Consider the following 13,741-nt stretch of genomic DNA (forward strand, 5'->3'; position numbering starts at 1 on the left):
GTATTGTATTTGATTAATATGGGAATTATGGTTATAACAAACTTATGGTTACCAAAGGGGATGAGGGAGGGGATAAATTAGTTTGGGATTAACATATACACACTACTATGCATAAAATAGATAAACAACAAGGACCTACTGTATAGCACTGGGAACTACATTCAATATCTTATAATAACCTATAATGGAAAAGAACCTTAAAAAGGATAGATATATGTGTACGTATAACTGATTCACTTTGCTGTACACCCGAAACTAACACAACATTATGAATTAACTATACTTCAATTTTTAAAAAATGGTTTTAAAAAAGAGAGAGAAAGCAGAAAAAAAAAAGGGAATTATGTTTTCTTCATAATGTTTGGTTTAACTTGCCAAGAAAGCCTGGGTGGCCTGGAGTCTTCTTTGCGAGAAGGCTTTGGACTCCTCTTTCAATTTGCTTTTAAACTGTTTTCCTGCACATGGACAAAGAGGTTCCTCCCCAGGACTTTTCCATTCCGGGAAGCAGACTGTGCAGTGCTCGGGCCACAGAAGTGAAGCAAACGCACATAAGCTGTGATCACTACGCGCCAAGGGAGAAACCGGGAAACCACTCGGGGCGCAGCCGGGCCGCGACGCCCCTTGCCCCGGAAGCCGCGTTCTGACGTCACCACGCGGCAGCGTCCCTGCAGGACCTCAACGGAGCCTATTGTATCACGGGACACGCATGGCTACACTCTGGTCTTAGAGCGTTGGTGCGGACTTTCGCTCGGTGCTCTATGCACCTGTTCCTCCCGCCTGCTCAAACTTCTTTCCTATTTATTAAGAGGGGGGCGTCCCCATCTCCCGGAAGCAAGGAGATGCGAGAGGACGGCGCCAGTTTAGGTGCAGCTAAAGGTAATGGAAGCTGATCCGGAGCCTGAGACCCATCAGAGGCTCACGTGACGGTCTAAGGGCTACCACTGCCTACTAAGGTTCCCCGCCACCGAGGGATCACGTGACAGATGGCTGGCTCAGCTGTCACGTGATGCCGCGTCGCGCGCGACTTTGCGCTGGAGAGTGCTAGTTCTGGACTGTGTGTCTTTGCCTCCGCGGCGGCTTTGGTGCCCTTCCTTTGCCGCATGCGCAACACACGACTGCCTCCTGCGTTGTCCCCCGAGCCACACTTCCACCATTTCTTCCTCCCGGGTCCAGAGCTGTGTGTCCGCTTGTCTGCCCCTCTTGGGCTCTGGGGGAGAAGGTGATTGGGGAACCGGAGGTCAGGGGTGTCGGGACAAGAGGTCTTCGCCCGCATCTGCTGAGACTGTCGTGATCGCCATGCTGAGGGTTGGGGAAGAGTGCCACAGGCCAGCGGCGATCCCGGGGATTCTGTCTTGTGTAACGTGCTCTCGAGAGAGCTGGAGTGAGGAGCGTGCGTCCTAGTGACTCATGATGCGGCCACGTCACCGTCACCTTCTCTCTCCCTTGGGACTTCCTGGGAGTGAGCCGGTGTCCTAGGAGCTTATTCTCATCCTTAGGAGAATCATTGTCTCCCTCTCCTCCGCTAAGGGGTTTCGGGCCTTACACGACTTTTTTCTGGATTTCTGACCATTAGCTTCTACATCCCCCGAGGCTTAACTCTAAGCTGACCTCCCACTGGTACTGGACCTGCGCCATGGCCCTTATGGGTATATAAAGTATAACTATAAATTGACCTGGATTTTTTAGATTTTTAGCTCCCCAGTTCAAAACATACCTTCCTTGTCCTTGATTTCCATCCCTACACCATGGTAGTAGGACTAATCCACCATTACAGTCCACCACTACCGTCTGTAGACACTTATACTGCTGGACGTGGCATCTCCCATCCGCTCCTCTTATGATATTTGACATAATATTATCTGGCTACTGTATCGAAACAAATGCTTCCAAAATCTCAAAAGTATTTTCCTCTGGTTATTAGGTGTACTGTTTTATTAAAACTTTTTTTTTCTTTGTACTACCTTGGTATTACCAAACAATTCAAACCTGATCCTTACAAGAACAGTATTTTTTATTATTAGTAAGAAGACTATTTTAAAGTGAAGTTGTCTGTGCACCAGACATGCAACAGCGAAATTCCTGTTTTAGCAAATAAAGATGAGGCTGTCTGATCATTTCAAATGTCATGAAAAAGTAATACTTTTAAATGCTTAAAAATAAAACAAATAGCTGCCTGTTTGTCTTTTAAGTTTAGCTTGTTGAAAACACTTTTATGAATCAGTCTAGCACATTGTGAAATGTTCTTATTGAATGAATGAATGACTCCTCTATGTCAGGTTTAAAGATAAAGTATATGATTTATCTGTCCAGTGCACATGTTGGTAGCCTTGTGTTAATGCTCTTGGTAGGTCTGCAGTTCAAAACAATGTTCTTTCACTCTGAACCATGGAATAAAGCATTCAGTGCACTTCTTATCACATTATCAGGAGTTGTTATAAATGGATCTCCTGCTTTTTCTTCATAGTTAAGCAAACTTAATTCTAAGGAATTACTCTCAAAACTTCTGCTACTAAAGGTAAGAGTTTCAGTGATTTTTAAAAATTCAATCTATTTTTAACCTGTTTGGTAAAATGTTTTATAGTCATGTGATTCAAATATTGAAATGTAAAAAAGTATATAGTGAAAAATCTGTTTCACATCCTTGCAACCTATTTGCTCTGTTCCAAATGCACCCTATCCCAAAGACAACTAGTTGGGAGGAAATACAAATACACTTATTTTCTTTCTTTTTTTGACACAAACAGTAAACTATTTTATACAATGTTCTGTATCCTGGTTTGTTTTTGTTTGTTTTTTGTTTTTTGTTTTGGCTGCTTTGGGTCTTCGTTGCTGCGTGCGTGCTTTCTCTAGTTGCGGTGAGTGGGGGCTGCTCTTTGTTGCAGTGCGCGGGCTTCTCATTGCGGTGGCTTCTCTTGTTGTGGAGCATGGGCCCTAGGCGTGCGGGCTTCAGTAGTTGTGGCATGTGGGCTCAGTAGTTGTGGTGCATGGGCTTAGTTGCTCCGTGGCATGTGGAATCTTCCTGGACCAGGGCTCGACCCCATGTCCCCTGCATTGGCAGGCAGATCCTTAACCACTGCACCACCAGGGAAGTCCCTGTATCCTGCTTTTTTCATTTAAAAACATTTTTGTTTTCCATATGAGTATATAGTATTATCCTTTTTTTTGTAGAGTTGTACAGTATTCCATGGTACATATATCCTATAATATTTTTTTTTTACCAGTTTCCTATTGATGGGCATTTGGGATCTTTCCAGTCTTCTGCCTATCATGAATAATGCTGTAATGAAAAATAAACTGTTTTGTAATTGTGCAAGTGTATGATGATATAAATTTGTAGAAGTTAGTTTCTGTGTCAAGTTATACGCATCTGAGATGTTGATAGACAAGTGTCAAACTGCCTTCTGTAAGGATTGTACTAATTTAACTTCTGTAAGCATTGTACTAATTTAACTTCCACGAGCAATGAATATATATTCCCCATAAACTCATCAACAAAATATTAGCATACTTATTTTTTTTAATAAATTTATTTATTTATTTATTTTTGGCTGCATTGGGTCTTTGTTGTTGGGTCTTTGTTGCTGCACACGGGCTTTCTCTAGTTGCGGTGAGTGGGGGCTACTCTTGGTTGCTGCGTGTGGGCTTCTCATTGCAGTGGCTTCTCTTATTGCAGAGCTCGGGCTCTAGGCATGCAGGCTTCGGTAGTTGTGGCACGCGGGCTCAGTAGTTGTGGCTCATGGGCTTAGTTGCTCCACGGCATGTGGGATCTTCCCATACCAGGGCTCGAACCTGTGTCCCCTGCATTGGCAGGCAGATTCTCAACCACTGCACCACCAGGGAAGTCCCTAGCATATTTTTTTGTCTTTGACGATTTGATAAGATTGTCATTGTATCACATAATAGCTTTAATTTTAATTTCTGTTAGGAGATGAGCATCTTATATTTAGGAGCCATTTATATTTTCTTTTCTGGGAACATATTGCAAATCCTTGCTCGCTTTCCTATTGGTTTGTTTTATTCATTAGTTTTTAATATACATTTTACGTCATATTAAAAGGACTTGCAGCAGGGATAAATGTCAATATGATTAGGAAAATTTGAAAGGAAAATTTTCTGCCTGGGTTAATTCATTTGCTGTGATGGAGCATATTTCACTCTGGGCTTCTGTCAAACATGGAAAAAAAAGGGGGCGGGGAGGTATTTGGCAAAAGGAAACAAACAAATGAGAGAGAAAGAGAACCTTAGTGGGTTCTAAAAATTCTAGAAGAACTGTAAAGCTTAGGGAAAAAAGATATCATTATCCTGATTTTATTTGTTTTGTTTCCCCTAGAACAAGAGAAGTTGGTAGGGAAATGGAAAGACAAAAGTTCTGATGATTTGCCCTTAATTTCACCAAGTTAAGTCAACTTCAAGAGTCCTCTTGTCAGAAAGGTAAGAACTGTATCCCCCAAATCAACACAATGTATCTAAAAGGTTCATTCTTGCTTAGACTGCTGAAAAGCATCTCTAACAAGTCAGCTAAAGTACAAATACTTACCTATCTGGTATTTAATTCTACTGAAAATGGACACCAGAAATCCTCTTTCTTTTTAATAAATTAAATTAATAAGATAAATAAAACAATACAAATTGAGTACCTTTGGAAGCATTGTTAATATGAAAGGTCCAAAAATAAAGCTAAATTTCTCCAGTAACAAGCAAGTGGTTAATTATAGCTTGATACGTCATCAGTTAGAAACCTCAAGAAGAAAAAAATACTTAGAAATTTACATGATGGTGTAGGGACATATTAAGAACCCCAGAATTAGTATGAACATTATTTTAAGTTGAAGACTTTTGACAATCAATGGGTGCAGAAAGAAGCATTCTTAGAGCTTCCCTTATTTGACTAAAAGCAGAAACTTCTGGGAAATAAGGCTGCCAAAAATTCCCTCTTCATCGTGGGTCTACTCCCAGGAGAGAGACCAAGAGTAAACCGTTATAAATCCCTCTCCCAGGGGTTTCATGGCCATAAAGAAGAAGAAAAGACCACTCACACCAGCATAAACAAACATTATCACAAACTTTCTTCCCCATTTGTTCTTCTAAAAACCCATTTGTCTTCCCTAAAGAAACCTATTTGTTCTTCCCATAGAAGCCGGTTCTCCCCAGTCCCTTTTCCCTACTAAGTTAGGTATATAAGCTACCTCCTTAGTTAGCTCCAGATACATATGAATAAACCTTTTACTCTTGGTAACGGTCTTTTGTCAGTTTAATTATCAGGTCCCCCTTCTGAATTTAAGAGGTTGGAGGAAAAGTTTTTCCTCCCCAGCAGTGGTCAAAGGGACAGCAGTTTTTTCCGTGAGAAAAAGACAAATAAAATGGGTGGTGAGGGGAACCTCAAACATTTTCCAAAAAGAAGAAATCCAAATGGATTTCTTTGGATAAAATAAATTGTAAAAAGCCATTCAATCTCATAAATATCCAGAAAAATGTAAGTTTAAATCACCCCTCTGGTTGACAAATATTAAGAATCTGACAATAACCAACACTGGCATGTATGATGAGCAACAGAAGCAAACACTGCTGGAGAAAGTGTAAATAGATGCAACAACTTTCCAAACAGTTTCATGTTGTCTAGAAAATTGAAGATCCAGATAACCTATGACCTAGCACATTCACTCCCAGCTAAACATTGAGCATCTCTCAACAATTTGTTAGAAATATAAATTTATGGGCCCCACTGCAGACCTTCTGAACCAGACTCTGCATCTTAACAAAATCCACAAGTGATACATAAGCACCTGTACTCCGGGCTATATGGACGAGAATGTCCCTGGGAGCCCCAAATAGAAACAATCCCATTATCTGTGAACATGAGACGAGTGTGCTATATTCATACAATAGAAATCCGTTTATCAATGAATAGGAACAAATTACAGGTAAATGCAACATGGATAAATATCACAATGTTGAGGGAAAGAGGCAAAGCACAAATAAAATATGTAGAGTGTAAATCTACATACGTAACCCTCAATAACGGTCAAAACCAAAGTGCACTGCTAGGCATGCACACTGAGGTAATGATACTAAAAAGGGGGAGGGGGGGAAAGTAAAGCAGGAAAGTGATTCCTAAGGAAATCAGAGTGGAATTTACCTCTGGAGGAGAGAGGGTTGTGATCTTAGAGGGAGGGTGGCAGTTGTGGGGTTATTACAAAACTAGTATAGTTGTGGATAGTGTTTAAGGAGTTTTGTTTTATGATTATTTCTTTTTTTTGTTTTATGATTATTTAAATAGTGTAATGTTCTATGTAGTTTTCAGTATGTGTGTTATATTTCATATTAGATAAGTAAATGCTATAGACTCATTTCCAATTAGGAAGAAATCAGCTACGTTAACACACGCAAAACTACAGATTGAACTTCTTCCAACCAACACATAGATAGATGAGAAAAGCAAGAAGCAGGAAATAACAGCAAAGTAAATTGGTTCTGGATAGAGAAAAACCAAGGTCTCCCAGTTTCTATTCTACTAAAAATAAGGTCTTTTTTCCCCCAGTAAAGCTATCTCTATCTCTGTTGTCCACGAGGGAAGTTTAGGCACACAGCCCCAGGCCCGAGGAGTGGGTGTGCTCTGGCGGTGGAGGTGGAGGGAAGCAGGGGAATTGCAGGAACTTGGGAGGAGGCTGTATAGGCCATTCGAGGTGGAGGAGAGGTGGAGGCAAGGGAGGGAGGGCATGGCACTCAGAGATCAAAGAAGTGGGCTGTACCCCACAGAGCTAGCCTGCCCCTCTTCTTCCTGCCTACCTCTTCACCTTTGACCCAGAACCCTCACAGGAATAGCAGTTCTGGAGCTCTTTTTCTGGGTCAAACAGTGCGTGGAGGGAAAGGGCGTTCCATATTAGAACTCATTGTCAAAGGAACATACCCCAAATTGAGCATTAAGGAGGATTTAGCCACTAGGGCACCTACACAGGAAGTTAGGTCAGGTGAAAAATCCCCAAGAAGAAAACAGTCAACTCAGGCTGAGCTTCCTGTAGCACTTAACAGTGAGGCCTGACATTCACAGAGTGGCCTTGAAGCCTGTCATTATTATGGCCTTGTTGTGGGTTGGTGCATGTATTATTTTAGTCTAGAGAAAGTTCCTTTCTATAAAAAAGTAGAATATACAAGATAATGAAGTCCCAAGTTGTTGAAAATAAGCCTCACTTGAAAGAAAAAAAAAAAAAAAAAAGAACAGAAATTCCTAAGGATGTGTCCAAACATTAACAGAAGATAACAGGAGCTGAGGACTCTTTTGATTCATGGTCACTTCAGAATACAACTCACTGTTAAGAAGGCTGGGTTTAAAATTCCAATCAGGGCTCTAAGAAAGTAGGCAAAAGGCAGAGGGAAATGAATTTAAGATGGACTTTGAGAAAGAACTACTGAAGAAATCTGAAAAATGTTACAAGTTTCTGAGAAGATAAAACATAAATCAGTACAATTTTCAGAAACAGAAAGGGTCATTAATTGTCTTAGTCCATTCGGGCTGCCATAACAAAATGTCACAGACTGGCTAGCTTATAAACAACAGAACTTTATTTCTCACTGTTCTGGAGGTTGGGAAGTCCAAGATCAAGGCGCCAGCATGGTTGCCTGGTTCATAGCTGTGCCTTCTTGCTATGTCCTCACATAGTTGAAGTGGTAGGCAAACCCTCTGGGGTCTCTTTTATAAGAGCATTAATCTTCCACCCTTGATGAGGGCTTTACCCTCATGACCTAAGCACCTCCCAAAGGCTCCCCATCCTAATACCATCACATTAGGCACTGGGATTTCAAAATATAAATTTTGGGGAGGGGGATATAAACATTCAGACCATAGTATTTTTTTTTAATAAATTCATTTTATTTTATTTACTTTTGGCTGCAGTGGGTCTTCATTGCTGCACTGGACTTTCTCTAGTTGCGGCGAGCGGGGGCTACTCTTTGTTGCGGTGCACGGGCTTCTCATTGCGCTGGCTTCTCTTGTTGTGGAGCACGGGCTCTAGGCACGTGGGTTTCAGTAGTTGTGGCACACGGGCTTAGTTGCTCTGTGGCATGTGGGATCTTCCTGGACCAGGGATCGAACCCGTGTCCCCCTGCATTGGTAGGCGGATTCTTAACCACTGCACCACCAGGGAAGTCCCAGACCACAGTATTAATGAAGCAAAAATCATTAAAGAGACCATCAGTGTGAGCTCTGTCAAGTGCTGGGGGAAAAAATTTAGACTTTGGAAAATAGAGCAGTTGCTATACAAAGTAGAGAACCAGGATGAGCTAGCCACATTGAGCTGAGTAAAACTGCTGAATGTACATAAGAGGTCTCCAAAAGAGAAGGACAAATCTGTTGATTACAAAGAGAATGCCACTTGATATGACTTTGTTTGTGCTGTGGTACCAAAAGTGTGCCTGCCAGAAATTGTACCTTACTCTGACATTTATGTCGCTGTCTTATTTCCCCTATGACTGCAGTGGTCTGAAGGGTAGAGGGTTGACCTTATCCAAATATACTTTCTCATCTCCCACCCTCAGCACCAAGCTGATGTAAGTACCAAGTTGTACACTGTAAATACTTAATAAATACTTTAAGGCATGAATGAAAGAAAAATAGAGAGTAGAGAGGTTTTTTTTTAAAAAAAAGAAAAAGAACAAGCTAAAAAAAACTTAACTTGCTGTTATAAAGAACAACATAATGAGTTCTTGAGAATTGATTCAAGAAGATTCCCTACTACCCCTGCTCCACCCTCTCAATCACCACAAAGATGAAATCACTTTGTGTTTATTATTTTAAAAGGAAAATAAAATATAATAGAGGGAAAGGCTTGCAGGTTAGTTTTTTGTTGGGTTTCTCTTTTTTTAATTTAATCTTCTCTCTCTAGCAGCCTCTACAGATGCTTTCTTTTCTAGGTTAGTAACTATTGTCCTGATGGAGGCAAGTGGGAGGGTCCCTGGGGAAGTGGGATCCACTGGGTAAGAAAGACACTCGGAAAAGACTTCGCTTGGGTTTTGTCAGGAGGGGAAAACAAAAGTGGGCCATTGACCCAGACAATCTTGTCTGAGAGCTGCCATCTAGTGTTCATTTCTGAGAATATGCCCTGACATACTAATCCTGTGGTTCTCTATCTGAAGGACAGTTTTTATTGATGTTTTATCATTGTGCACCAGATTTTAAGATAATTTGGTTACCAAAAGAAATACAATACGAAAAGAATTGTGTTTCTCATCTGTTTAACTGCATACATGTAATACTGCCAAAACAAAACTTTGGATAAATATTTCTAAAAGAAACGATCCCATACTGAACTGATGTAATAGCAATTAAAAAATAAAAATAATATGCAGGTTATCTTCTCCATCCTATTGTTAGTAATTGTTACCAGTAGTTTTTATTGCAGAGAGGGCAAGGAGAGAAGAACCATTTATTGTGTATCATCAGTGTGCCCGACTCTACAAACATTGTCTCATGTAAGTCTTAAAACAGTCCTCTGAGCACTTTTCCCCTCACCTTTATTGAGGTATAATTAACAATTAAAACTTGAGTTAAGGGGAATTCCCTGGCAGTCCAGTGGTTAGGACTCTGCACTTTCACTGCCAAGGCCCCGGGTTCGATCTCTGGTCTGGGAACTAAGATCCCACAAGCCACACAGCGCAGCCAAAACAAAAAACAAAACTTGAGTTAAGTTTTTCTAACACCATTTTACAGATGAGAAATTGAGGTGAAGTAACTGGGCTTTATATCAAAGAGCAAGCTGGGTAAAGAACCCACATACGTGATACTCACAGGCCATGCACTTTCATCTAAAGCACAGTGCCTAGTAAACTTTTTGAAATTCAGGGGAAGGCTTGCAACTCCACGTTTACTGCTTTCATAAACTGTTAGAAGGCCTAATCAACTTCGTTTGGAAATCACTGCATGAAAGGGAAACCCAACCCTCCACATTGGTCTGTAGGGCCACTTCCTTAAAACAAATTGTACTCTTGAGACCTGAACCAAAATACTCAAAATTCTAAGTTAAAAACACTAGGGTGGGTAATTCCCTGGCGGTCCAGTGGTTGAGACTCGGTGCTTTCACTGCTGAGGGCCCGGGTTTGATCCCTGGTCAGGGAACAAAGATCCCACAAGCTGTGCAGTGTGGCCAAATAAATTAATAAATAAATAACAGTGCAGAGTAATGATTTAAAAAAAAAAAAAAACAACCAGGGACTTCCCTGGTGGTCCAGTGGTTAAGACTTCATCTTCCCATGCAGGGGGTGCAGCCTCAATCCCTGGTCGGGGAGCTAAGATCCCACATGCCTCGTGGCCAAAAAACCAAAACATAAAACAGAAGCAATATTGTAACAAATTCAATAAAAACTTTAAAAATGGTCCACATCAAAAAAAAAAAAAAAAGAACCTTGGGACTTACCTGGTGGTGCAGTGGTTAAGAATCCACCTGCCAGGACAGGAATAAAGATGCAGACTAGAGAATGGACTTGAGGACACGGGGAGAGGGAAGGATAAGCTGGGACGAAGTGAGAGAGTAGTATTGACATATATACACTACCAAATGTAAAATAGATAGCTAGTGGGAAGCAGCCACATAGCACAGGGAGATCAGCTCTGTGCTTTGTGACCACCTAGAAGGGTGGGATAGGGAGGGTGGGAGGGAGACGCTAGAGGGAGGGAATATGGGGATATATGTATACATATAGCTGATTCACTTTGTTATACAGCAGAAACTAACACAACATTGTGAAGCAATTATACTCCGGTAAAGATGTTAAAAAAAAAAAAAAAGAATCCACCTGCCAATGCAGGGGACATGGGTTCGATCCCTGGTCTGGGAAGATCCCATATGCCACAGAGCAGCTAAGCCCGTGTGCCACAACTACTGAGCCTGTGCTCTAGAGCTCGAGTGCCACAGCTACTGAAGCCCGCGTGCCTAGAGCCTGTGCTCCACAACAAGAGAAGCCACCGCAATGAGAAGCCCATGCACCGCAATGGAGAGTAGACCCCTCTCGCCACAACTAGAGAAAGCCCGCATGCAGCAAAGACCCAATGCAGCCAAAAATTAATTAATTTTTTTAAATCTTAAAAAAAAAAACACTAGGGTAGTTTTATTCTTGAGTTTTACTAGAGCAAATTCTTAAAATATATGAGGTATTTTAGTTACACTCTAACTTTACTACGTTTCAACTGAAACTTCATGTTTTATATTACATTTATTTAAACTTTTAGCTATTCCATATTATATCAGGAATCCAAATTCTTGCATGGAATCAATCAAATAAGCTATGCCCTCAACTCCCAATTTTGTGTATAAACCGTATTCATCACAATAGAGAAACACGCACAGTTAATTTTTTAAATTAAGGCAAAATATTAAATTTCCTTGGTTCAGGGACTTCCCTGGTGGCTAAGACTCCAAGCTCCCAATGCAGGGGCCCTGGGTTCGATCGTTGGTCAGGGAACTAGATTCCACATGCCGCAACTAAGAGTTCGCATGCTGCAACTAAAGATCCTGCAGGCCGCAACGAAGATCCCATGTGCCACAATTAAGACCCGGCACAGCCAAATAAATAATTAAATATATTTTTTAAATACTTTACAAAAAAATTTCCTTGGTAATGTATTTAATCACCTTTTGAAGTTTGACAAGTATTTTAACACAAAATTCCCTAGCTTGGAATAAATATCTTAGAGCACCAATATGATTCATTAATGAAACATTTATCAGAGAAAAGAGGACTCGTTGATTTGACACCCATCTGTCTAGATCCTGAGCTTTTGTTCTTAGGCAAGATTATTTTTCTTTGCTCCTGACAACAATTCTATAAAGTTTGTAATAATTGTGTGATATTCAGGCGAACTAGTGTTGCAAATAACCCTAAATTTTAGGGGGCTCAACACCATAAAGTTTTATTTATTGTTCACATTATAGTCTAACACGGATCGGTGGGGTCTTGCTCCATGCATTTATTCAAGGAACCTGGCTTCTTCTGCCTAGTGCTCTACCACCTTGAAGGCAGGTAAGATCTTTTTTTTAAAATTAATTAATTAATTAATTAATTTATAGCTGCGTTGGGTCTTTGTTGCTGCGCGCGGGCTTTCTCTAGTTGCGGCGAGCAGGGGCTGCTCTTCGTTGCAGTGCGTGGGCTTCTCATTGCGGTGGCTTCTCTTGTTGTGGAGCACAGGCTCTAGGCACGTGGGCTTCAGTAGTTGTGGCACGTGGGCTCAGTAGTTGTGGCTCGCAGGCTCTAGAGCGCAGGCTCAGTAGTTGTGGCACACAGGCCTAGTTGCTCCGCGGCCTGTGGGATCCTCCCGGACCAGGGCTCAAACCTATGTCCCTTGCACTGGCAGGCGGATTCCTAACCACTGTGCCACCAGGGAAGTCCCCACACATGTATTTTTAATTTAACAAGCTATAATACATTTGTAGCATTCCACATTCTTTTTTAGAGGGGAAAATTATATTATGTACTTTACATGTTAAAACAGAGGTGCTTTCAGTTACACGTGTTTAAATTTTAGTATTTATTAAGTGCCTCCAGCTAGACTAAGATTCTTTATTTCAAATTCTGCGATCCCTGGCCTTTAATTTAGGCTTCCTTTGAATAGTGTGAAATTACACTATTATATTTCCAATTACTGAAAAGTTAGAAAGGAGTTAAATTCATTAAAATATATGTGTGCAGAAGTCTTAGGTCCATTTAATACGAAGATATGTCGTCCTTTGGAGCACATATCTTCTTTTGGCAATTAGCTGGGTACTCTAAATGCATCCTTTCTATGGTATGCCCTCTTAAAGGCTATAGGCTTTTGGTGATAATGCATCAAGTAATTAGTCATATATGTAGACAATTTAGTAGAAGATTCCTGTCATCAAATAGTTCCTGACATCCCCAGAAGAAGGAAACATGGAGGCTTGTGAGTCAGAACAGGGTGACTTTAACAGCAGCGTAAGGGAGTTGCTGAGGTTAATTTGGGCTTTCATTTTTTTCCAATGGCCATGTTTTTACCGTGGTTACATTTGTACTCCATGGTCTGTTGAAAGGATGTGGCCTGCTTAGGGCTTTCATAGGTACCCAACAAGGCAGTATTTACTCTTTGACCTGGGCAAGAGGACCCTGCACTGTAGTGGCCACCACATATCAGAAACATGCTAAACTGCTAAGGCCTACAGGGGAGGGAAAGATTTTCTTTTCCTTCTAGCCATCTTAGGTTCTCTGGCTGGGGCCCTGTATTTAGACTGACAAGACAGACTAAGAGAAAAACAAAGAGTTTATTAACATGGGCTTCCCTGGTGGCGCAGTGGTTAAGAATCCACCTGTCAATGCAGGGGACACGGGTTCGAGCCCTGGTCTGGGAAGACTCCACATGCCGCGGAGCAACTACGCCCGTGTGCCACAACTACTGAGCCTGCGCTCTAGAGCCTGTGAGCCACAACTACCGGAGCCCGTGCCTAGAGCCCGTGCTCCACAACAAGAGAAGCCACCGCAGTGAGAAGCCAGCGCTCCACAACGAAGAATAGCCCCCGCTGGCTGCAACTAGAAAAAGCCCGTGTGTAGCAACGGAGACCCAATGCAGCCATAAATAAATAAATAATAAATTTATTTTTAAAAAAGTTTATTAATGTATGCATCACGCAAACACATGGGAGCAACTCGGAGATGAGTAACTCAAAAGAGTCGTTAGAACTCGGCCTATATAGCATCTCAAAAAAAGAACAATAAATTTTTAGATAAATGACAAGGCAAAGGA

General features: G+C 41.4%; 1 long non-coding RNA gene across 1 annotated transcript in view; it reads left to right on the plus strand.

Annotated features, from left to right (window-relative positions):
* The first annotated feature begins 709 nt into the window (after window positions 1-709).
* The window catches only part of LOC137770131 (uncharacterized), a 31,105-nt gene continuing 18,073 nt past the window's right edge, over window positions 710-13,741 (plus strand). Inside the window, exons 1-3 of the long non-coding RNA XR_011075129.1 lie at window positions 710-876; window positions 4,331-4,431; window positions 11,922-12,009. This is a non-coding gene — a long non-coding RNA (uncharacterized lncRNA). The remainder of the gene's footprint in view (window positions 877-4,330; window positions 4,432-11,921; window positions 12,010-13,741) is intronic.

This window comes from Eschrichtius robustus, chromosome 10 (genome assembly GCF_028021215.1).
Source record: "Eschrichtius robustus isolate mEscRob2 chromosome 10, mEscRob2.pri, whole genome shotgun sequence".
In the NCBI taxonomy this organism is placed as follows: domain Eukaryota; kingdom Metazoa; phylum Chordata; class Mammalia; order Artiodactyla; family Eschrichtiidae; genus Eschrichtius; species Eschrichtius robustus.